Here is a 24253-nt window from a genome sequence, read left to right as displayed (position 1 = left end):
TACTATGACATTGGGCATCGGCCTTGGCAGACGACGTTGCTGGCATTTCATCGTCTCGGCCATGACTAGTGGCAGCAGCTTCAGCACGAGGTGGAAGTGGATCTTGATCTTTCCCTAATTTTGGAACCTCAACATTTTTGTTCTCCATATTTTAATAGGCACAACTAAAAGGCACCTCAGGTAAACAATGGAGATGGATGGATAATAGTATACTTATGGATGGACTGCCGAGTGCCGACACAGAGGTAGCTACAGCCGTGGACTACCGTACTGTGTCTGCTGCTAATATAGACTGGATGATAATGAGATGAAATCAATATATATATATATATGTATGTATATATAATATCACTAGTACTGCAGCCGGACAGGTAGATAATATATTTATTAGGTAATGATGACTGATGACGGACCTGCTGGACACTGTCAGCTCAGCAGCACCGCAGACTGCTACAGTAAGCTACTATACTATAGTAGTATGTACAAAGAAGAAAGAAAAAAAAAAACCACGGGTAGGTGGTATACAATTATGGATGGACTGCCGAGTGCCGACACAGAGGTAGCTACAGCCGTGGACTACCGTACTGTGTCTGCTGCTAATATAGACTGGATGATTGATAATGAGATGAAATCAATATATATATATGTATGTATATATAATATCACTAGTACTGCAGCCGGACAGGTAGATAATATATTTATTAGGTAATGATGACTGATGACGGACCTGCTGGACACTGTCAGCTCAGCAGCACCGCAGACTGCTACAGTAAGCTACTATACTATAGTAGTATGTACAAAGAAGAAAGAAAAGAAAAAAACCACGGGTAGGTGGTATACAATTATGGATGGACTGCCGAGTGTCGACACAGAGGTAGCTACAGCCATGGACTAACGTACTGTGTCTGCTGCTAATATAGACTGGATGATTGATAATGAGATGAAATCAATATATATATATGTATGTATATATAATATCACTAGTACTGCAGCCGGACAGGTAGATAATATATTTATTAGGTAATGATGACTGATGACGGACCTGCTGGACACTGTCAGCTCAGCAGCACCGCAGACTGCTACAGTAAGCTACTATACTATACTAGTAGTATGTACAAAGAAGAAAGAAAAAAAAAAAACCACGGGTAGGTGGTATACAATTATGGATGGACTGCCGAGTGCCGACACAGAGGTAGCTACAGCCGTGGACTAACGTACTGTGTCTGCTGCTAATATAGACTGGATGATTGATAATGAGATGAAATCAATATATATATATGTATGTATATATAATATCACTAGTACTGCAGCCGGACAGGTAGATAATATATTTATTAGGTAATGATGACTGATGACGGACCTGCTGGACACTGTCAGCTCAGCAGCACCGCAGACTGCTACAGTAAGCTACTATACTATAGTAGTATGTACAAAGAAGAAAGAAAAAAAAAAACCACGGGTAGGTGGTATACAATTATGGATGGACTGCCGAGTGCCGACACAGAGGTAGCTACAGCCGTGGACTAACGTACTGTGTCTGCTGCTAATATAGACTGGATGATTGATAATGAGATGAAATCAATATATATATATGTATGTATATATAATATCACTAGTACTGCAGCCGGACAGGTAGATAATATATTTATTAGGTAATGATGACTGATGACGGACCTGCTGGACACTGTCAGCTCAGCAGCACCGCAGACTGCTACAGTAAGCTACTATACTATACTAGTAGTATGTACAAAGAAGAAAGAAAAAAAAAGCCACGGGTAGGTGGTATACAATTATGGATGGACTGCCGAGTGCCGACACAGAGGTAGCTACAGCCGTGGACTAACGTACTGTGTCTGCTGCTAATATAGACTGGATGATTGATAATGAGATGAAATCAATATATATATATGTATGTATATATAATATCACTAGTACTGCAGCCGGGCAGGTAGATAATATATTTATTAGGTAATGATGACTGATGACGGACCTGCTGGACACTGTCAGCTCAGCAGCACCGCAGACTGCTACAGTAAGCTACTATACTATACTAGTAGTATGTACAAAGAAGAAAGAAAAGAAAAAAACCACGGGTAGGTGGTATACAATTATGGATGGACTGCCGAGTGCCGACACAGAGGTAGCTACAGCCGTGGACTAACGTACTGTGTCTGCTGCTAATATAGACTGGATGATTGATAATGAGATGAAATCAATATATATATATGTATGTATATATAATATCACTAGTACTGCAGCCAGACAGGTAGATAATATATTTATTAGGTAATGATGACTGATGACGGACCTGCTGGACACTGTCAGCTCAGCAGCACCGCAGACTGCTACAGTAAGCTACTATACTCTATAGTAGTATGTACAAAGAAGAAAGAAAAAAAAAAAACACGGGTAGGTGGTATACAATTATGGATGGACTGCCGAGTGCCGACACAGAGGTAGCTACAGCCGTGGACTAACATACTGTGTCTGCTGCTAATATAGAGTCTAGACTGGATGATAAATTATTGATAATGAGATGAAATCAATATAATATCACTAGTACTGCAGCCGGACAGGTACTATATATATTTATTATGTAATGACTGATGACGGACCTGCTGGACACTGTCAGGTCAGCACAGCACCGCAGACTGCTACAGTAAGCTACTATAGTAGTATGTATAAAGAAGAATGGAAAAAAAAAAAAAACCACGGGTAGGTGGTATACAATATTATATATATATATATATATATTATATACAATTATATATATATATATATATATATTAAACTGGTGGTGATTGATTATTAAACTGGTGGTCACTTCAGGTCACGTTGCAACTTGCAACCAGTACTCCGAGGCCTAAGCAGACAATCACAAAATATATTATTATACTGGTGGTCAGTGTGGTCACAACAATGGCAGTGTGGCACTGACTCTGGCAGCAAAAGTGTGCACTGTACGTTATATGTACTCCTGAGTCCTGCTCTCAGACTCTAACTGCTCCCCACTGTCAGTGTCTCCCCCACAAGTCAGATAATACACTTACAGTCACACTATCTATTATCTAATCTAGTATAAAATATCACTTCAGCAGCAAGTAGTATAGTAGTATACAGTATAGTAGTACTCCTCATAATAATGCTCCCCAAAATACTGTGTCTCTCTCTTCTCTAAACGGAGAGGACGCCAGCCACGTCCTCTCCCTATGACTCTCAATGCACGTGTGAAAATGGCGGCGACGCGCGGCTCCTTATATAGAATCCGAGTCTCGCGATAGAATCCGAGCCTCGCGAGAATCCGACAGCGTGATGATGACGTTCGGGCGCGCTCGGGTTAGCCGAGCAAGGCGGGAAGATCCGAGCCTGCTCGGACCCGTGTAAAAAACCTGAAGTTCGGGCGGGTTCGGATTCAGAGGAACCGAACCCGCTCATCTCTAGTTCAAACACTGCATAATAGACCACGTGCCCAAATCATTAAGGGGAGGGGATCGGGAACGAACACTTCTCCGCACAGAAGCGAGATGGATACATAGGTTGGACACTATCAACCCCAAAGGCCTCAATGAGTTGATGCCGTGGAACTTGTTTGTACATTAACAGACGGCAAAGGAACAGGCTGGACATGAACTTCTTTCAAGCAACAGCACTTTACTAAGAGTAAAATCCAGGACCATCCAGTTATATACCATCGCCTGCCGACACGAGGACTTTTGTTCATCCTCGCATAGCGATAAAACTGACTAATGCTCTCCTTCACGTTGTGTTTTATTTCACTTTTTCTTCTTCTCTTTTGGTCTTTTAATGTCTTCTCACTCTGGGTGAATACAGGCTGACAACTGCCCCCCATACACTCATCGCATGTGTCACGCTTTTTACAGGCATGCACATTAGATATCCATCACAGTAGGGGCATGTAATCGTATGTACACAGCCTGCTGCACTAACTACAAACCAGAACATGGTGCCCTCTGCACATCACGAGGTCTATCTCAATTTACACCCCCTGTAATGCACATTTCACAGCGGGTCATCACTAAAGGACCCGCAGCAAGTCAGTCATACGCTTTAGCACATCTCCTTTATTACATCTACTTTATTCACACCTTTTCACCATTTCCCACTTACTCAGGGACAGGCATGCATATCATAACCTGTCTCTTCTCATCATTACACTTTAACATCAACCATCCTATGGGCCAGCAGTCACGTCACACTGACTGGCTTTTTTCCAGTCAGGCACTACAAGTCTCACAGTCCGTCCACAATCACATGCATTGGCACACTGACAACGCAACACTCGTACGTCCATGGAGTCCAGTGCAGCAGCAGAAGGCTCCCTTAAAGTGTATCAACACATTCATACAACGAGGGGCCTATGATGTGTACATTTAGGCAGCATAGTTCAGCCTGTCAGGTGGTGGGACCGCTGTATGTTTACTTGCACACTTTCCTTCACAGCGCGTCACCAGGGGAGCGCTTTGGCGTCCAGTCACCATGGCAACGACGGACGCCCCCTGATGACGACAGCGGAAGCCGCCGGGTCTCGAGGCCGGACGGCGTCTCACTGACGAACACGTGTGGGGTCTCTCTTCATGGTATAAAGGTACGTTTTATGTGTCACTTCACTGTTACTCACCTTGAAAAAGGGACGATTCAGTCCCGAAACGTTGGCAGTTTTTTGTAGTAATTGTTAATAGATTTTTTGACTACTCAAACAGTCTCTGAGTGCCGCTGATTTTTTCTGTACATCTGTAAGTGGATTTCTGTCAGAAGGCACCAGGGCAGCTGCACCATTTGTGGGAGTGCCGGTCCAATACTCACCTTTATATATATATATATATATATATATATATATTATATAGTAGTACAGTGCAGCATTTTGCTGACCAACAGTATATAGTTGTACAGTACAGTAGGCCATTGCTGTATCTTGCAGCTCCGTGTCACTTCATGTATCCATATCTGTGCTGCATTGTTGTGAGCAGTATATATAGTAGTACAGTGCAGCATTTTGGTGACCAACAGTATATAGTTGTACAGTACAGTAGGCCATTGCTGTATCTTGCAGCCCCGTGTCACTTCAAGTATCCATATCTGTGCTGCATTGTTGTGAGCAGTATATATAGTAGTACAGTGCAGCATTTTAGTGACCAAAAGTATATAGTTGTACAGTACAGTAGTTCATTACTGTATCTTGCAGCTCCATGTCACTTCAAGTATCCATATCTGTGCTGCATTGTTGTGAGCAGTATATAGTAGTACAGTACAGTAGGCCATTGCTATTGATATAATAATATTACTGGCATATAATTCCACACATTAAAAAATGGAGAACAAAAATCTGGAGGGTAAAATATGGAAAGATCGAGATCCACTTCCACCTAGTGCTGAAGCTGCTGCCACTAGTCATGGCAGAGACGATTCAATGCCATCAACGTCGTCTGCCAAGGCCGATGCCCAATGTCATAGTAGAGAGCATGTAAAATCCAAAAAACCAAAAGTTCAATAAAATGACCATAAAATCTAAATTAAAAGCGTCTGAGAAGCGTAAACTTGCCAATATGCCATTTACGACATGGAGTGGCAAGGGACAGCTGAGGCCCTGGCCTATGTTCATGGCTAGTGGCTCAACTTCACATGTGGATGGAAGCACTCATCCTCCGACTAGAAAAATTAAGATTTAAGCTGGCAAAAGCACAGCAAAGAACTGTGCATTCTTCTCAATCACAAATCCCCAAGGAGAGTCTAATTGTGTCGGTTGCGATGCCTGATCTTCCCAACACTGGACAGGAAGAGGTGGCTCCTTCCACCATTTGCACGTCCCCTGCAAGTGCTGGAAGGAGCACCCACAGTCCAATTCCTAATAGTCAAATTGATGATGTCACTGTTGAAGTACACCAGGATAAGAATATGTATCACCGCTTTCCATAAAAGGCACACAGCTGACAACCTCTTACGGAAACTGAGGAACATCATCACAGATTGGCTTACCCCAATTGGACTCTCCTGGGAATTTGTGACATCGGACAATGCCACCAATATTGTGCGTGCATTACATGTGGGCAAATTCCAGCACGTCCCATGTTTTGAACATACAATTAATTTGGTGGTGCAGAATTTTTAAAAAATGACAGGGGTGTGCAAGAGATGCTGTCGATGGCCCGAAGAATTGCGGGCCACTTTCGGTATTTATCCACCGCGTGCCAAAGACTGGAGCACCAGCAAACACTCCTGAACCTGCCCCTCCATCAGCTGAAGCAAGAGGTGGTAACGAGATGGAATTCAACCCTCTATATGCTTCAGAGGATGGAGGAGCAGCAAAAGGCCATTCAAGCCTATACATCTGCCTATGATATAGGCAAAGGAGGGGGAATGCACCTGACTCAAGCGCAATGGGAATGATTTCAACGTTGTGCAAGGTTCTCCAACCCTTTGAACTTGCCACATGTGAAGTCAGTTCAGACACTGCCAGCCTGAGTCAGGTCATTTCCCTCATCAGGCTTTTGCAGAAGAAGCTGGAGAGATTGAAGGAGGAGCTAAAATGGAGCGATTCCGCTAGGCATGTGGGACTTGTGGATGGAGCCCTTAATTCGCTTAACCAGGATTCACGGGTGGTCAATCTGTTGAAATCAGAGCACTACATTTTGGCCACCGTGCACGATCCTAGGTTTAAAGCCTACGTTGTATCTTTCTTTCCAGCAGACACAGGTCTGCAGAGGTTCAAAGACCTGCTGGTGAGAAAATTGTCAACTCAAGCGGCACGTGACCCATCAACAGCTCCTCCTTCACATTCTCCCGCAACTGGGGCTGCGAGGAAAAGGATAAGAATTCCGAGCCCACCCGCTGGCAGTGATGCAGGGCAGTCAGGAGCGAGTGCTGACATCTGGTCCAGCCTGAAGGACCTGCCAACGATTACTGACATGTCTACTGTCACTGCATATGATTCTGTCACCATTGAAAGAATGGTGGACGATTATATGAGTGACCGCATCCAAGTAGGCACGTCAGACAGTCCGTACGTATACTGGCAGGAAAAAGAGGCAATTTGGAGGTCCTTGCACACACTGGGTTTATTTTACCTGAGTGCCCCCCCCCCCCCTCCAGTGTGTACACTGAAAGAGTGTTTAGTGCAGCCGGTCACCTTGTCAGCGATCGTCGTAGGAGGTTACTTCCACAAAATGTGGAGAAGATGATGGTCATCAAAATGAATTATAATCAATTCCTCCGTGGAGACATTCACCAGCAATTGCCTCCAGAAAGTACACAGGGACCTGAGATGGTGGATTCCAGTGGGGACGAATTAATACTCTGTGAGGAGGGGGATGTACACAGTGAAAGGGGTGAGGAATTGGATGATGATGAGGTGGACATCTTGCCTCTATAGAGCCAGTTTGAGCAAGGAGAGATTGATTGATTGTTTCTTTTTTGGTGGGGGCCCAAACCAACCAGTCATTTCAGCCACAGTCATGTGGCAGACCCTGTGGCTGAAATGATGGGTTTGTTAAAGTGTGCATGTCCTATTTATACAACATAAGGGTGGGTGGGAGGGCCCAAAGGCCTCTTTTATTTATCTTTGCATGATGTGATGTTTGGGGCCAATTTTTTTAAGTGCCATCCTGTCTGACACTGCAGTGCCACTCCTAGATGGGCCAGGTGTTTGTGCCACCCACTTGGATCGCTTAGCTTAGTCATCCAGTGACCTCGGTGCAAATTTTAGGACTAAAAATAATATTGTGAGGTGTGAGGTGTTCAGAATAGACTGGAAATGAGTGGAAATTATGGTTATTGAGGTTAATAATACTATAGAATCAAAATGATCCCCAAATTCTATGATTTAAGCTGTTTATGAGGGTTTTTTGAAAAGAAACACCCGAATCCGACCAAATTTTTTAAGGGAGGTTTTGCCAAAACGCGTCCGAATCCAAAACATGGCCGCCGAACTGAATCCAAAACCAAAACACAAAACCCGAAAAATTTCCGAAAAATCTCTACTTAGAATGCACAGTTCTTTGCTGTGCTTTTTCCAGCTTAACTCTTATCATTTTTCTAGCGGCAGTATGAGGGCTTCCATCATCATGTGAAGCTGAACCACTAGTCATGAATATAGGCCAGGGTCTTAGCAGGTCCTTGCCACTCCGTGTCGTAAATGGCATATTGGCAAGTTTACATTTCTCCTCAGACCATTTCAATTTCTTTTTTTGAGTATTCATACTGAACTTTGTTTTTTTGGGTTTTACATGCCCTCTACTATCACATTGGGAATCGGCCTTGGCAGACGACGTTGATGGCAGTTCATCGTTTATGTCATAACTAGTGGCAGCAGCTTCAGCACTAGGAGGAAGTGGTTTTTGATCTTTCCCTATTTTATCCTCCAAATTTTTGTTCTCCTTTATTTTTCTGGAGTTATGTAACACAATATGCGGCACAGGACAGCGTATCCCTGCACCACACAGGTCAAACCGTGTAAAAATTATTTTGATTAAATATTAATAACCCCTTTAAATGGAGTAAAAAACATACAGCACAGGTCAGTACCACTGGACTTATACGGCAGTACCACTGGACTGGATTTATACAGCAGTATCACTGGATTTATACGCCAGTACCACTGGAATTATATAGCAGTATCACTGGAATTATACGGCAGTACCACTGGAATTATACAGCAGTATCACTGGAATTATACGGCAGTACAACTGGACTTATACAGCAGTACCACTGGACTGGATTTATACAGCAGTATCACTGGACTTATACACCAGTACCACTAGTTATATATGGCAGTATCACCAGAATTATATGGCAGTATCACTGGAATTATACGGCAGTACCACTGGACTTATACAGCAGTACCACTGGACTGGATTTATACGGCAGTATCACTGGATTTATATGGCCGTACCACTGGATTTATACGGCAGTACCACTGGACTGGATTTATACTGCACTATCACTGGACTTATACGCCAGTATCAATGGAATTATACAGCAGTATCAATGGAATTAGATGGCAGTACCACTGGACTTATACGGCAGTATCACTGGACTGGATTCTACGGCAGTATCTCTGGAATTATATGGCAGTACCACTGGAATTATACGGCAGTTTCACTGGAATTATACAGCAGTATCACTGGAATTATACGGCAGTATCACTGGAATTATACAGCAGTACCACTGGACTTATACAGCAGTACCACTGGACTGGATTTATATGGCAGTATCACTGGATTTATATGCCAGTACCACTGGAATTATACGGCAGTATCACTGGAATAATACGGCAGTACCACTGGATTTATACGGCAGTACCACTGGACTGGATTTATACGGCAGTATCACTGGAATTATATGGCAGTACCACTGGAATTATACTGCAGTACCACTGGATTTATACAGCAGTACCACTGGACTGGATTTATATGGCAGTATCACTGGAGTTATATGGCAGTACCACTGTAATTACATGGCAGTATTACTGGAATTATACAGCAGTATCACTGAAATTATACGTCAGTATCACTGGAATTAAATGGCAGTACCACTGGATTTTTAGAGCAGCACCACTGAACTTGATTTACAGTTGTGCTCATAAGTTTACATACCCTAGCAGAATTTGTGATTTTCTTGCCATTTGTCAGAGAATATGAATGATAACTCACAAACTTTTCTTTCACTCATGGTTAGTGGTTGGGTGATGTATTTATTGTCAAATAACTGTGTTTACTCTTTTTAAATCATAATGACAACCGAAGCTACCCAAATGACCCTGATCAAAAGTTTACATACCCTGGAGATTTTGGCCTGATAACATGTACACAAGTTGACACAAACGGGTTTGAATGGCTACTAAAGGTAACCATCCTCACCTGTGATCTGTTTGCTTGTAATCAGTGTGTGTGTATAAAAGGTCAGTGAGTTCCCGGACTCCTGAAGACCCTTGCATCTTTCATCCAGTGCTGCACTGACATGTCTGGATTCTGAGTCATGGGGAAAGCAAAAGAATTTTCAAAGGATCTGCAGGAAAAGGTAATTGAACTGTATAAAACAGGAAAGGGATATAAAAAGATATCCAAGCAATTGAGAATGCCAATCAGCAGTGTTCAAACTCTAATTAAGAAGTGGAAAATGAGGGATTCTGTGGAAACCAAATCACGGTCAGGTAGACCAACAAAAATTTCAGCCAAAACTGCCAGGAAAATTGTTCGGGATGCAAAGAAAAATCCACAAATAACTTCAGCTGAAATACAGGACTCTCTGAAAAAAAGTGGTGTGGTTGTTTCAAGATGCACAATAAGGAGGCATTTGAAGAAAAATGGGCTGCATGGTCGAGTCGCCAGAAGAAAGCCATTACTGCGCAAATGCCACAAAGCATCCCGCTTACAATACTCCAAACAGCACAGAGACAAGCCTCAAAACTTCTGGAACAAAGTCATTTGGAGTGATGAGACCAAAATTTAACTTTTTGGCCACAACCATAAACGTTACATTTGGAGAGGTGTCAACAAGGCCTATGATGAAAGGTACACCATTCCTACTGTGAAACACGGAGGTGGATCGCTGATGTTTTGGGGATGTGTGAGCTACAAAGGCACTGGAAACTTGGTCAAAATTGATGGCAAGATGAATGCAGCATGTTATCAGAAAATACTGGAGGAAAATTTGCACTCATCAGCCCGGAAGCTGCGCATGGGACGTACTTGGACGTTCCAACATGACAATGATCCAAAACACAAGGCCAAGTCGACCTGTCATTGACTACAGCAGAATAAAGTGAAGGTTCTGGAGTGGCCATCTCATTCTCCTGACCTCAATATCACTGAGCCACTCTGGGGAGATCTCAAACATGCAGTTCATGCAAGACAGCACAAGAATTTACACACAAGAAGAATGGGTAGCTTTACCATCTGAGAAAATAAAGAGTCTCATCCACAACTACCACAAAAGACTTCAAACTGTCATTGATGTTAAAGGGGGCAATACACAGTATTAAGAACTGGGGTATGTAAACTTTTGATCAGGGTCATTTGGGTAGTTTCTGTTGTCATTATGATTTAAAAAGAGTAAACACAGTTGTTTGACAATAAATGGCTTCACCCAACCACTAACCATGAGTGAAAATAAGAATTTACTTACCGATAATTCTATTTCTCGGAGTCCGTAGTGGATGCTGGGGTTCCTGAAAGGACCATGGGGAATAGCGGCTCCGCAGGAGACAGGGCACAAAAAAGTAAAGCTTTACTAGGTCAGGTGGTGTGCACTGGCTCCTCCCCCTATGACCCTCCTCCAGACTCCAGTTAGGTACTGTGCCCGGACGAGCATACACAATAAGGGAGGCATTTTGAATCCCGGGTAAGACTCATACCAGCCACACCAATCACACCGTACAACTTGTGATCTAAACCCAGTTAACAGTATGACAACAGAAAGGGCCTCTTAAAGATGGCTCCTTAACAATAACCCGAATTAGTTAACAATAACTATGTACAAGTATTGCAGATAATCCGCACTTGGGATGGGCGCCCAGCATCCACTACGGACTCCGAGAAATAGAATTATCGGTAAGTAAATTCTTATTTTCTCTATCGTCCTAAGTGGATGCTGGGGTTCCTGAAAGGACCATGGGGATTATACCAAAGCTCCCAAACGGGCGGGAGAGTGCGGATGACTCTGCAGCACCGAATGAGAGAACTCCAGGTCCTCCTTTGCCAGGGTATCAAATTTGTAAAATTTTACAAACGTGTTCTCCCCCGACCACGTAGCTGCTCGGCAGAGTTGTAATGCCGAGACCCCTCGGGCAGCCGCCCAAGATGAGCCCACCTTCCTTGTGGAGTGGGCTTTTACAGTTTTAGGCTGTGGCAGGCCTGCCACAGAATGTGCAAGTTGAATTGTGTTACAAATCCAACGAGCAATCGACTGCTTAGAAGCAGGTGCGCCCAACTTGTTGGGTGCATACAATATAAACAGCGAGTCAGATTTTCTGACTCCAGCCGTCCTTGCAATGTATATTTTTAAGGCTCTGACAACGTCCAACAACTTGGAGTCCTCCAAGTCGCTAGTGGCCGCAGGCACCACAATAGGTTGGTTCAGATGAAATGCTGATACCACTTTAGGGAGAAAATGCGGACGAGTCCGCAGTTCTGCCCTATCCGAATGGAAGATTAGATAAGGACTTTTATAAGATAAAGCCGCCAATTCAGATACTCTCCTGGCAGAGGCCAGGGCTAGTAACATAGTCACTTTCAATGTGAGATATTTCAAATCCACCTTTTTCAATGGTTCAAACCAATGGGATTTGAGGAAATCTAAAACTACATTTAGATCCCACGGTGCCACCGGAGGCACCACAGGAGGCTGTATATGCAGTACTCCCTTGACAAAGGTCTGGACCTCAGGGACAGAGGCCAATTCTTTTTGGAAGAATATTGACAGGGCCGAAATTTGAACCTTAATGGATCCCAATTTGAGACCCATAGATAATCCTGATTGCAGGAAATGTAGGAAACGACCCAGTTGGAATTCCTCCGTCGGAACCCTCCGATCCTCGCACCACGCTACATATTTTCGCCAAATGCGGTGATAATGTTTCACGGTGACTTCCTTCCGTGCCTTAATCAAGGTAGGAATGACTTCTTCTGGAATGCCTTTCCCTTTTAGGATCTGGCGTTCAACCGCCATGCCGTCAAACGCAGCCGCGGTAAGTCTTGAAAAAAGACAGGGACCCTGCTGTAGCAGGTCCCTTCTCAGAGGTAGAGGCCACGGTTCGTCCGTGAGCATCTCTTGAAGTTCCGGATACCAAGTCCTTCTCGGCCAATCCGGAACCACTAGTATTGTTCTTACTCTTCTTTGCCGTATGATCTTCAATACCTTTGGTATGAGCGGCAGAGGAGGAAACACATACACTGACTGGTACACCCAAGGAGTTACCAGTGCGTCCACAGCTATTGCCTGTGGATCTCTTGACCTGGCGCAATATTTGTCCAGTTTCTTGTTGAGGCGAGACGCCATCATGTCTACAATTGGTCTTTCCCAACGGTCTATTAACATGTTGAAGACTTCTGGATGTAGACCCCACTCTCCCGGATGAAGATCGTGTCTGCTGAGGAAGTCTGCTTCCCAGTTGTCCACGCCCGGGATGAACACTGCTGACAGTGCTATCACGTGATTCTCCGCCCAGCGAAGAATCTTGGCAGCTTCTGCCATTGCACTCCTGCTTCTTGTGCCGCCCTGCCTGTTTACATGGGCGACCGCCGTGATGTTGTCCGACTGAATCAACACCGGCTTTCCTTGCAGGAGAAGTTCCGCCTGGCTTAGAGCATTGTAGATTGCTCTTAGTTCCAGAATGTTTATGTGAAGAGACTTTTCCAGACTCGTCCATACTCCCTGGAAGTTTCTTCCTTGTGTGACTGCTCCCCAGCCTCTCAGGCTGGCGTCCGTGGTCACCAGGATCCAATCCTGAATGCCGAATCTGCGGCCTTCTAATAGGTGAGCCTTCTGCAACCACCACAGAAGTGACACCCTTGTCTTTGGTGACAGGGTTATTCGCAGGTGCATCTGCAGATGCGACCCTGATCATTTGTCCAACAGATCCCTTTGGAATATTCTTGCATGGAATCTGCCGAATGGAATTGCTTCGTAAGAAGCCACCATTTTTCCCAGGACTCTTGTGCATTGATGTACTGACACTTTTCCTGGTTTTAGGAGGTTCCTGACCAGATCGGATAACTCCTTGGCTTTTTCCTCTGGAAGGAAAACCTTTTTCTGAACCGTGTCCAGAATCATTCCTAGGAACAGCAGACGAGTTGTCGGGATTAAATGGGATTTTGGAATATTCAGAATCCACCCGTGTTGTCTTAGCACCTCTTGAGATAGTGCTAAAGCTGTCTCCAGCTGTTCTCTGGACCTTGCCCTTATTAGGAGATCGTCCAAGTATGGGATAACTAATACGCCTTTTCTTCGAAGAAGAATCATCATCTCGGCCATTACCTTGGTAAAGACCCGAGGCGCCGTGGACAATCCGAACGGCAGCGTCTGAAACTGATAGTGACAGTTTTGAACAATGAACCTGAGGTACCCCTGGTGTGCGGGGTAAATCGGAACGTGTAGATACGCATCCTTGATGTCCAAGGATACCATAAAGTCCCCTTCTTCCAGGTTCGCTATCACTGCTCTGAGTGACTCCATCTTGAACTTGAACTTTTTTATGTAGAGGTTCAAGGACTTCAGATTTAAAATAGGCCTTACCGAGCCATCCGGCTTCGGTACCACAAATAGAGTGGAATAATACCCCTTTCCTTGTTGTAATAGGGGTACTTTGACTATCACCTGCTGAGCGTACAGCTTGTGAATGGCTTCCAACACCCTCTCCCTTTCGGAAGAGACGGTTGGTAAGGCAGACTTCAGGAAACGATGAGGAGGATCCGTCTCTAATTCCAACCTGTACCCCTGAGATATTATCTGCAGGATCCAGGGGTCTACCTGCGAGTGAGCCCACTGCGCGCTGTAATTTTTGAGACGGCCCCCCACTGTCCCCGAGTCCGCTTGAGAGGCCCCAGCGTCATGCTGAGGTTTTTGCAGGAGCCGGGGAGGGCTTCTGTTCCTGGGAAGGAGCTGCCTGTTGGTGTCTCTTCCCTCTTCCTCTGCCTCGTGGCAGGTACGACAAGCCCTTTGCTCTCTTATTTTTGTAGGAGCGAAAAGGCTGCGGTTGAAAGGTCGGTGCCTTTCTCTGTTGGGGAGTGACTTGAGGTAAAAAAGTGGATTTCCCGGCAGTAGCCGTGGCCACCAAGTCTGATAGACCAACTCCAAATAACTCCTCCCCTTTATACGGCAAAACCTCCATGTGACGTTTTGAATCCGCATCGCCTGTCCACTGTCGTGTCCATAAGGCTCTTCTGGCTGAAATGGACATAGCACTCACCCGAGATGCCAGTGTGCAAATATCCCTCTGTGCATCACGCATATAGATAAATGCATCCTTTATTTGTTCTAACGACAGTAAAACATTGTCCCTATCTAGGGTATCAATATTTTCAATCAGGGATTCTGACCAAACTACTCCAGCACTGCACATCCAGGCAGTTGCTATAGCTGGTCGTAGTATAACACCTGCATGTGTGTATATATTCTTTTGAATAACTTCCATCTTTCTATCTGATGGATCCTTAAGTGCGGCCGTCTCAGGAGAGGGTAACGCCACTTGTTTGGATAAGCGTGTGAGCGCCTTGTCCACCTTAGGGGGTGTTTCCCAGCGCGCCCTAACCTCTGGCGGGAAAGGGTATAATGCCAATAACTTTTTTGAAATTATCAACTTTTTATCAGGAGCAACCCACGCTTCATCACACACGTCATTTAATTCTTCTGATTCAGGAAAAACTGTTTGTAGTTTTTTCACACCATACATAATACCCTGTTTTACGGTATCTGTAGTATCAGCTAAATGTAACGTCTCCTTCATTGCCAAAATCATATAACGTGTGGCCCTACTGGAAAATACGTTTGAATTTCTACCGTCGTCACTGGAATCAGTGCCCGTGTCTGGGTCTGTGTCGACCGACTGAGGCAAAGGGCGTTTTACAGCCCCTGACGGTGTTTGAGGCGCCTGGACAGGCATTAATTGATTGTCCGGCCGCCTCATGTCCTCAACTGACTGTTTAAGGGAAGATAAACCATCACGTAATTCCACAAATAAAGGCATCCATTCTGGTGTCGACCCCCTGGGGGGTGACATCTGCATATTTGGCAATTGCTCCGCCTCCACACCAATATCGTCCTCATACATGTCGACACCACGTACCGACACACACCGCAAACTCACAGGGAATGCTCTAATGAAGACAGGACCCACTAGCCCTTTTGGGGAGACAGAGGGAGAGTCTGCCAGCACACACCACAAAGCGCTATATATACAAGGGATATCCTTATATTAAGTGCTCCCTTATAGCTGCTTTAATATATATATATATAGCCATTAATGTGCCCCCCCTCTCTGTTTTACCCTGTTTCTGTAGTGCAGTGCAGGGGAGAGACCTGGGAGCCGTTCTGACCAGCGGAGCTGTGACAGAAAATGGCGCCGTGTGCTGAGGAGATAGGCCCCGCCCCTTTTTCGGCGGGTTCTTCTCCCGCTATTTTTCCAGTCAGGCAGGGGTTAAATATCTCCATATAGCCCCTATGGGCTATATGTGAGGTATTTTTAGCCTTGTATAAGGTTTATATTTGCCTCTCAGAGCGCCCCCCCCCAGCGCTCTGCACCCTCAGTGACTGCCCAGTGAAGTGTGCTGAGAGGAAAATGGCGCACAGCTGCAGTGCTGTGCGCTACCTTATGAAGACTGAGGAGTCTTCAGCCGCCGGTTTCCGGACCTCTTCACGCTTCAGCATCTGCAAGGGGGTCGGCGGCGCGGCTCCGGGACCGGACTCCACGGCTGGGCCTGTGTTCGATCCCTCTGGAGCTAATGGTGTCCAGTAGCCAAGCAGCAAATCCACTCTGCATGCAGGTGAGTTTACTACTTTCCCCCTAAGTCCCACGTTGCAGTGATCCTGTTGCCAGCAGGACTCACTGTAAAGAAAAAAACCTAAACTAAACTTTCTCTAAGCAGCTCTTTAGGAGAGCCACCTAGATTGCACCCTTCTCGTTCGGGCACAAAATCTAACTGGAGTCTGGAGGAGGGTCATAGGGGGAGGAGCCAGTGCACACCACCTGACCTAGTAAAGCTTTACTTTTTTGTGCCCTGTCTCCTGCGGAGCCGCTATTCCCCATGGTCCTTTCAGGAACCCCAGCATCCACTTAGGACGATAGAGAAAGAAAAGTTTGTGAGTTATCATTCATATTCTCTGACAAATGGCCAGAAAATCACAAATTCTGCTAGGGTATGTAAACTTATGAGCACAACCAGTACCACTGGAATTATACGCAGTATCACTGGAATTATATGGCAGTACCACTGGATTTATATGGCAGTACCACTGGACTTATACGGCAGTACCACTGGACTTGATTTATACAGCATTATCACTGGATTTATAAGACAGTACCACTGGAATTATATGGCAGTATCAATAGAATTATATGACAGTATCACTGGAATTATACCACAGTATCACTGAAATTATACGGCAGTACCAGTGGAGTTATATGGCAGCACCACTGGACTGGATTTATAAGGCAGTATCACTGGATTTATACGGCAATACCACTGGAATTATACGGCAGCATCACTTGAATTATATGACAGTATCACTGGAATTATACGGCAGTACCACTGGACTGGATTTATACGGCAGTATCACTGGAGTTATACCCCAGTATCACTGGAATTATATGGCAGTATCACTGGAATTATATGGCAGTACCACTGGACATATACGTCAGTACCACTTGACTGGATTTATACGCCAGTACCATTGGATTTATACGGCAGTACCATTGGATTTATATGGCAGTACCACTGGACATAAATGGCAGTATCAACTGTATTTATACGGCAGTACCACTTGACATATATGGAAGTATCACTGGACTGAATTTGTACGGCAGTACCAGTGGATTTATACGGCAGTACCACTGGACATATACGGCAGTACCACTGGACATATACGGCAGTATCACTGGAATTATATGGCAGTACCACTGGACATATACAGCAGTATTACTGGACTGGATTTATACGCCAGTACCACTGGATTTATACGGCAGTACCACTAGACATATACGGCAGTACCACTGGACATATACGGCAGTATCACTGGAATTATATGGCAGTACCGCTGGACATATATGGCAGTATCACTGGACATATACGGCAGCATCACTGGACATATATGGCAGTACCACTAGACATATACAGCAGCACAGGGACACCACCACTGGACTGAAGCAGGACAACACAGCACCAGTGCACTGGACTGGACTTATACAGCAGCACTGGACATATGGCAGCAGGGGACACCACCACTGTGAATGGACTGATGCAGCACAAGACACCACCACTGAACTGATGCAGCACAACACAGCACCACTGGACTGGACTTATACAGCAGCACTGGACATATGGCAGCAGAGGACACCACCACTTTGACTGGACTGATATAGCAAAACACAGCACCACTGGACTGGACTTATACAGCAGCACTGGTCATATGGCAGCAGAGGACACCACCACTGTGACTAGGCTGATGCAGCACAAGACACTACCACTGTACTGATGCAGGACACTGAGGACAGAGACACATCCTCTCGCTACACTCTCCAATGCCGGAATGAAAATGGCGGCAACGAGCGGCTCCTTATATGGAATCCAAACCCCGCGAGAATCCGACAGCGGGATGATGACGTTTTGCCTCGTCCTGGTTTCCGAGTCAGACGGAAAACCCGAGCCGGGCTCGGATCCGGGCTCGGGTGGTGAAGTCCGGTAGGGTTCGGTTCTCAGGGAACGGAACCCGCTCATCTCTAATTTAAATGTATCCCCATAGTGAATTGGCTCTCGTTTGATACACAGTTAAAACCATTATTTTGCTAAACAGTTATAGCCATTGAATGTTCACATGAGCACTCTACAGAACTTGTACACAATGATCTGGAGAGTGAAGAAATTATTTGCTAGTTGTGTATAAATGCCTACACAGGGGTCAACATATTTGTCATGTATCATGCTTAAAGCTTTTTAATTGAATTATTATTACAACTTTTTGCTAATGTTTACAGTTTTACGTCTCATTTTGCTTCATTAGACAATTAGATTTCCATTCATAAAGAAAAATGTGCATGATACTATATATTCTCACTTACTTTTACATGCAATAGTATATGCTGTACCCCCTGAGACCAGAATTATTATGTTGCTCTTGTGTGTGGTAAGGTAGATGATGAATGTAGAGAATCAGCCATAAAACAAATGCCATCCTGTTTGTAGTTTCTATTGGATGATCACTGCCACAGTACTGTATATCTATATTTCTCTTACGTCCTAGAGGATGCTGGGGTCCACATTAGTACCATGGGGTATAGACGGGTCCACTAGGAGCCACTGGCACTTTAAGAACTTGAGAGTGTGGGCTAGCTCCTCCCTCTAAGCCCCTCCTACCAGACTCAGTTTAGAAAATGTGCCCGGAGGAGCCGGTCACAGCTAGGGGAGCGCCTAGAGCTTCTGTAGTTTTATTATTTTTCTAAGAGTAAGATAGGCAACAGCCTCCCTGCTTTGTGGGACTTGGGGGGCGGGGGGGAAGTAGTGTCCGCCCTGAGGGGTTTTGAGCCACTATCTCTGCTGACAGGACATTAGCTCCTGAGGGTGATGATCGTTAGCCACCCCAGGCGACCGCTCACTCCTGCAGCATGCCGCCACCCCCTAACAGAGCCAGAAGATTCCGGTGGCGAGTGAGTCACTGGCCCCCTCAGAAGCGGGGAGCCGGTGTGAAGATGGCAGCAACAGGGTGTGAGTGCAGTTTTAACTGTGCTCCGGAGGCTCAGCGGTACATACCCTACACTGGTCAGAAAGCCTGTCAGGGACCTCGGTTACACTGCCAGCAGAAATCCTCAGGCCAGTATAAAGAATGGAAGAGCGGGAAGCAGCGCCAAGTTCAGGGGGCAGAGCTTCTCTTCAGAGCGGACCCAGTAGCGTTCAGCGCCATTTTCCTGCCTGCAGATCCTATACAGAGACGCTGACAGGGAGAGCTGTCCCTTCAAGCAACTCCAGCCATCCTGGGTGTTACCAGGGGGTTGTAGAAGGGGTGGGGGGCTGTGTAAATACTATGTAGTCTATTAAGGTACACAGTAAGTACTAGGTAGTTGTATTATATCTACCTCTTTAAGCACTGTGTGTGGGTTGGCTCCAATGTGTGTGTGTGTGTGTGTGTGTGTGTGTGTGTGTGATTGTTTGTCACATAGCCATGTCCAGGGACTCTATGACTTATGCTGCAGAGGATGTTTCCTCTCAGGAGGAATCCATTCCATGTACTCAAGAAGGTAAACATTCTGGAACTAAGAGCCGTCTACAACGGTCTTCTCCAAGAGGCTCATCTTCTGCGAGATCGAGCCATTCAAGTGCAGTCGGACAATGTAATGATGGTGGCCTACATAAACTGACAGGGCGAAATGAAAAGCAGAGCTGCAATGTCAGAGGTAACAAGAATCATCCTCTGGGCAGAAAAGCACGCGGTGGCGCTGTCTGCAATCTTCATTCCGGGAGTAGACAACTGGGAAGCGGACTTCCTCAGCAGACACGATCTCCATTTAGGAGAGTGGGGACTCCATCCGGAGGTGTTCACGGAGGTAACAGATCTTTGGGGTGTACCTCAAATAGACATGATGGCCTCTCGTCACAACAAGAAGTTTCGGAGGAATTGTTCCAGGTCAAGGGACCTGCAAGCCGTGGCGGTGGACGCCCTAGTGACTCCGTGGGTGCTCCAGTCGGTGTATGTGTTTCCTCCACTTCCACTCTGTCACTGACCTAGGTTGGGGGTGTTGTGAACTCGGGGGTTCTCCCGATGGTAGGGGAGAGGAACCACAGTTGGGTCGGAACAGGGATGGCTTGATATAGGTCTTCCTCATACAGGACTCTGACAGTAAAGCTTGGTGAAAATATTAAAGGACTTTATTGCAGGAAGAGGGCAACACAATGTCACATAACAGAGAAGGAGCGTATGGAGAAATGTTCAGAAAGTACTTGTGAGTAATGGTAAAAGATACTGGTGACTGAAGAACTTGAGAGCGGTGGTTAAAAGACACTGATGATTTGAAGAACTTGAGAGCGGTGGTTAAGACTGATAATTTGAAGAACTTGAGAGCGGTGGTTAAAGACACTGATGATTTAAAGAAATTGAGAGAGGTGGTTAAAGAAACTGATGATTTGAAGAACTTGAGAGCGGTGGTTAAAGATACTAATGATTTAAAGAACTTGAGAGCTGTGGTTAAAGACACTGATGATTTGAAGAACTTGAGAGCAGTGGTTACAGACACTGAGGATTTGTATAACTTGGGAGCGAGGGTTAAAGACACTGAGGACTTGTACAACTTGAGAGCGACGTTTAACCTGCAGCCCACGCTGACTCCAAGAAGCACTGGTGACTGGAGCGCAGTGGAACCCAGCAGCGGCTGTGAACGCTGGAAGCTGTGCAACAACTGACGCCTGGAAATGCCGGAGACACTGGGGTATGCTGCAGAGAGATCCGCCGAGAACAGAAGCACTGGCATCCACTTCAGAGGAAAAGACGATACTCAGGCGCCGAGGCTCTGCCCGGCGTCTGCCTTTGAATCTCCCGCCTCTGCTGGATTGGCGGAACAGTCCGATGACGTCACCCGCTCCCCGCCCACGTGATGCCGGGTGTCATGGGAGCGCCCCTGCCCCGGGGAACTGCCGGGAGCCGCGCCAGCCAGACGCCGGAGCCCACGGACCACAGTTTCTATCATTGTTTTGCTTTTTATAGGAAAAAACTTTATTAAAAAACAGGAAGTGGCCGGAACCGGAAGTGAGGTTTCCGGCGGCATCCTCATGGTAAAACAAGGGGATATATTCTATAGTATTCCCAAAGTTAAAAATTGCATTTGAGGATGGGAATGGGGGATTGGGGGAAGGAAATTATATTAAAATAAAGTAAAATACAAATAAAAAATAAAAAAATAAAAATAAAAATGAATAATAATAAAAAAATAATAAAATAAATATAAAAAAATGTAAAAAATATGAAAAAATAGAATAAAAGTAATAAAGTGTTCATGTGAATGAAAAGATTTTTTGATGTCAAAAGTTCTTGATCATACATTATAGGAAGACATTCAGCTCTATGTCAATATTGAGGCCATGTGGTTCTAGGGTCTTCATTTTGTATATCCACTCTGTTTCTTTTTTCTTTAATGTTTTAACTATATCCTCTCCTCTCCAATGGGGTTCGACATTTTTGATCCCAATGAATTTTAATCCAGCCGGATTTTGATTGTGTTTGGTGAGAAAGTGGGCTGAAACACTGTGTGTTTTTAAACCTCTTTTTATGTTGTAGATGTGTTCTGCTATCCTTATCCTTAGTTTACGTTTGGTTTGTCCTACGTATTGTTTGCCGCAGGAACATTCCAAAATGTAGATAGCTCCTTCTGTGTGACAAGTTACTTGATCTCTGATTGTGAATTCTTCTTTTGTTATGTTGGAGTGAAAAATGGTTGTTGGTTTTGTGGTCATTCTTTGATTTTTGCATCCTGGACAGGTTGTGCAGGGGTGGAAACCTTTACTTTTTTTATTGCAATTCTTTGGTTCTTGTGCAATTGGTAAAAAACTTTGGGTCAGTTGCTGTTTTAAATTATTTGCTTTTTAATATATTACTTTCGGTTTGTTTGGAATAGATTCTTTGAGATCTTCATCGAGTGAAAGAATGTGCCAATGTTTTTCTAGAATTTTTTCAACGTCCTTATAGTTGCTATTGAACTGTGTTATAAATGTTACTGGTAATTCTTTTTTGTATTTGGGTTTGAAATTCAGTAATACTTTTCTTTCCAGGGTTTGTACTTTTTCCAATTGTTGTGTTAAATGATTTTCTTTGTATCCTTTTTGGAGAAATTTGGTCTTCAATTCAAGTGCCTGTTGTTCAAATATTTTGTCATCTGTGCAGTTCCTCTTCAGTCGGCGGAATTGCCCTCCTGGAATATTTTCTATCCATTGTCTATGGTGGTTGCTGTTATGTGAAAGCATATTGTTTCCATTTACTTTTTTGAAATGGGTTCTTGTACAAATTTCATTGGCTTCAATGTAGATTTCTAAGTCTAAAAAGACTACTGTATTTTTACTGTGTGTGGTGGTAAATTCCAAGTTCATATTGTTATTATTGATGTGCTCTTTGAATTGCACTAGTTCTTCTTCGGTTCCTTTCCAAATGAAGAACACGTCGTCTATGTACCGATGCCAACTGACAATCTTTGATAGGAAAGGGTTATGGTCCCAGATGTTTGAGTCTTCCCAGTGTGAGACAAAAAGGTTCGCATAACTGGGGGCAAATAATGTCCCCATGGCTGTTCCGCATTGTTGTAAGAAGAAATCGCCATCATACCAAAAGTAGTTATTGTAGAGGATGTACTCAATACTGTCCATGATGAAATTGATTTGGGTATTAGTAATGGTCGTTTGTGTGCAGAGAAAATGGCGGGTTGCTTCACATCCTGCTTGATGATTGATAACAGTATACAGGGACCTGATATCACTTGTGCCTAGTATGTATCCTTCCTGCCATTTGGTGTTGTTAAGAATTTGTAATATACTTGTAGTGTCTTTAAGGAAGCTTTTTTGCTTTCCTACAATGTCCTGAAGAAAATAATCAATATATTTTGATAAATTTGAGGAAATTGAACCGATACCGGATACGATGGGTCTCCCCGGTGGTCTTTCCAGATTTTTATGGATTTTTGGGAGATAGTAGAAGGTGGGAATTTTCGGGTCTTTAATGCAGATGTAGTCGTATTCTTTCTTATTGATGACTCCTATTGCTAAACCTTCATCCATTTGTTCTATTAGTTTTGATAAAAATTCGTATGTCGGATCTTTGGTCAATTTCTTGTATGTGGCTGTATCTGAGAGTAATCTTTCTGCTTCTTGTTTGTAAATATCTAGATCTAAAATAACCACACCTCCTCCTTTGTCTGCCGGTTTTATGACGATGGTATTGTCTTTCTTCAGATTTTTCAGGGCATTCCTTTCTTCTTTTGTGAAGTTGAATCCTTGCTTTGGTCTTATTGATAGGTTCTCTATTTCCCTTTCCACTAGATTTTGAAATGTGGTAATGTGAGGACCCTTAACATGGTTGGGGAAGAAGGTGGAAGTAGGCTTAAGGTCTGTGTGTTGAAATTCGGTATTTTGCTGTCTGTAGTCTGTTTGAATTTTGTTCTTGATTTTTTGCGAAGAATTTCTTAATACACAATTTTCTTACGAACTTTTGTGTATCGATAAAGAGGTTGAATTTGTTGGTACCTGAATGTGGGGCAAATTTGAGACCCTTTCGTAAAACTTTCTCCTCTTCAGCTGTCAATACTTTCTTACTAAGGTTGAATATGGTCTCTGAAGTTGCTGTCGTATCTGATGTTAGTTTCTTTGAGATCTTTTTTCTCTTTCCTCCTCTTGTGCCTCTTTTCCTGAAGTGACGTTTCTCCTCTTTTTCGTTGCCGCTAATACATAGTCTGGTGGTTTCTCTGGGCCCCAAACTGTGTCTAAAAAATCTTGGTCGTCATCTTCATCTTCTTCACTTGTTGAATCATGTTCAAGATGTCTTTTTTTCTGTCTATTTC

Source organism: Pseudophryne corroboree, chromosome 2, assembly GCF_028390025.1.
Source record: "Pseudophryne corroboree isolate aPseCor3 chromosome 2, aPseCor3.hap2, whole genome shotgun sequence".
In the NCBI taxonomy this organism is placed as follows: Eukaryota; Metazoa; Chordata; class Amphibia; order Anura; family Myobatrachidae; genus Pseudophryne; species Pseudophryne corroboree.
This window is presented reverse-complemented; position numbering follows the sequence as displayed.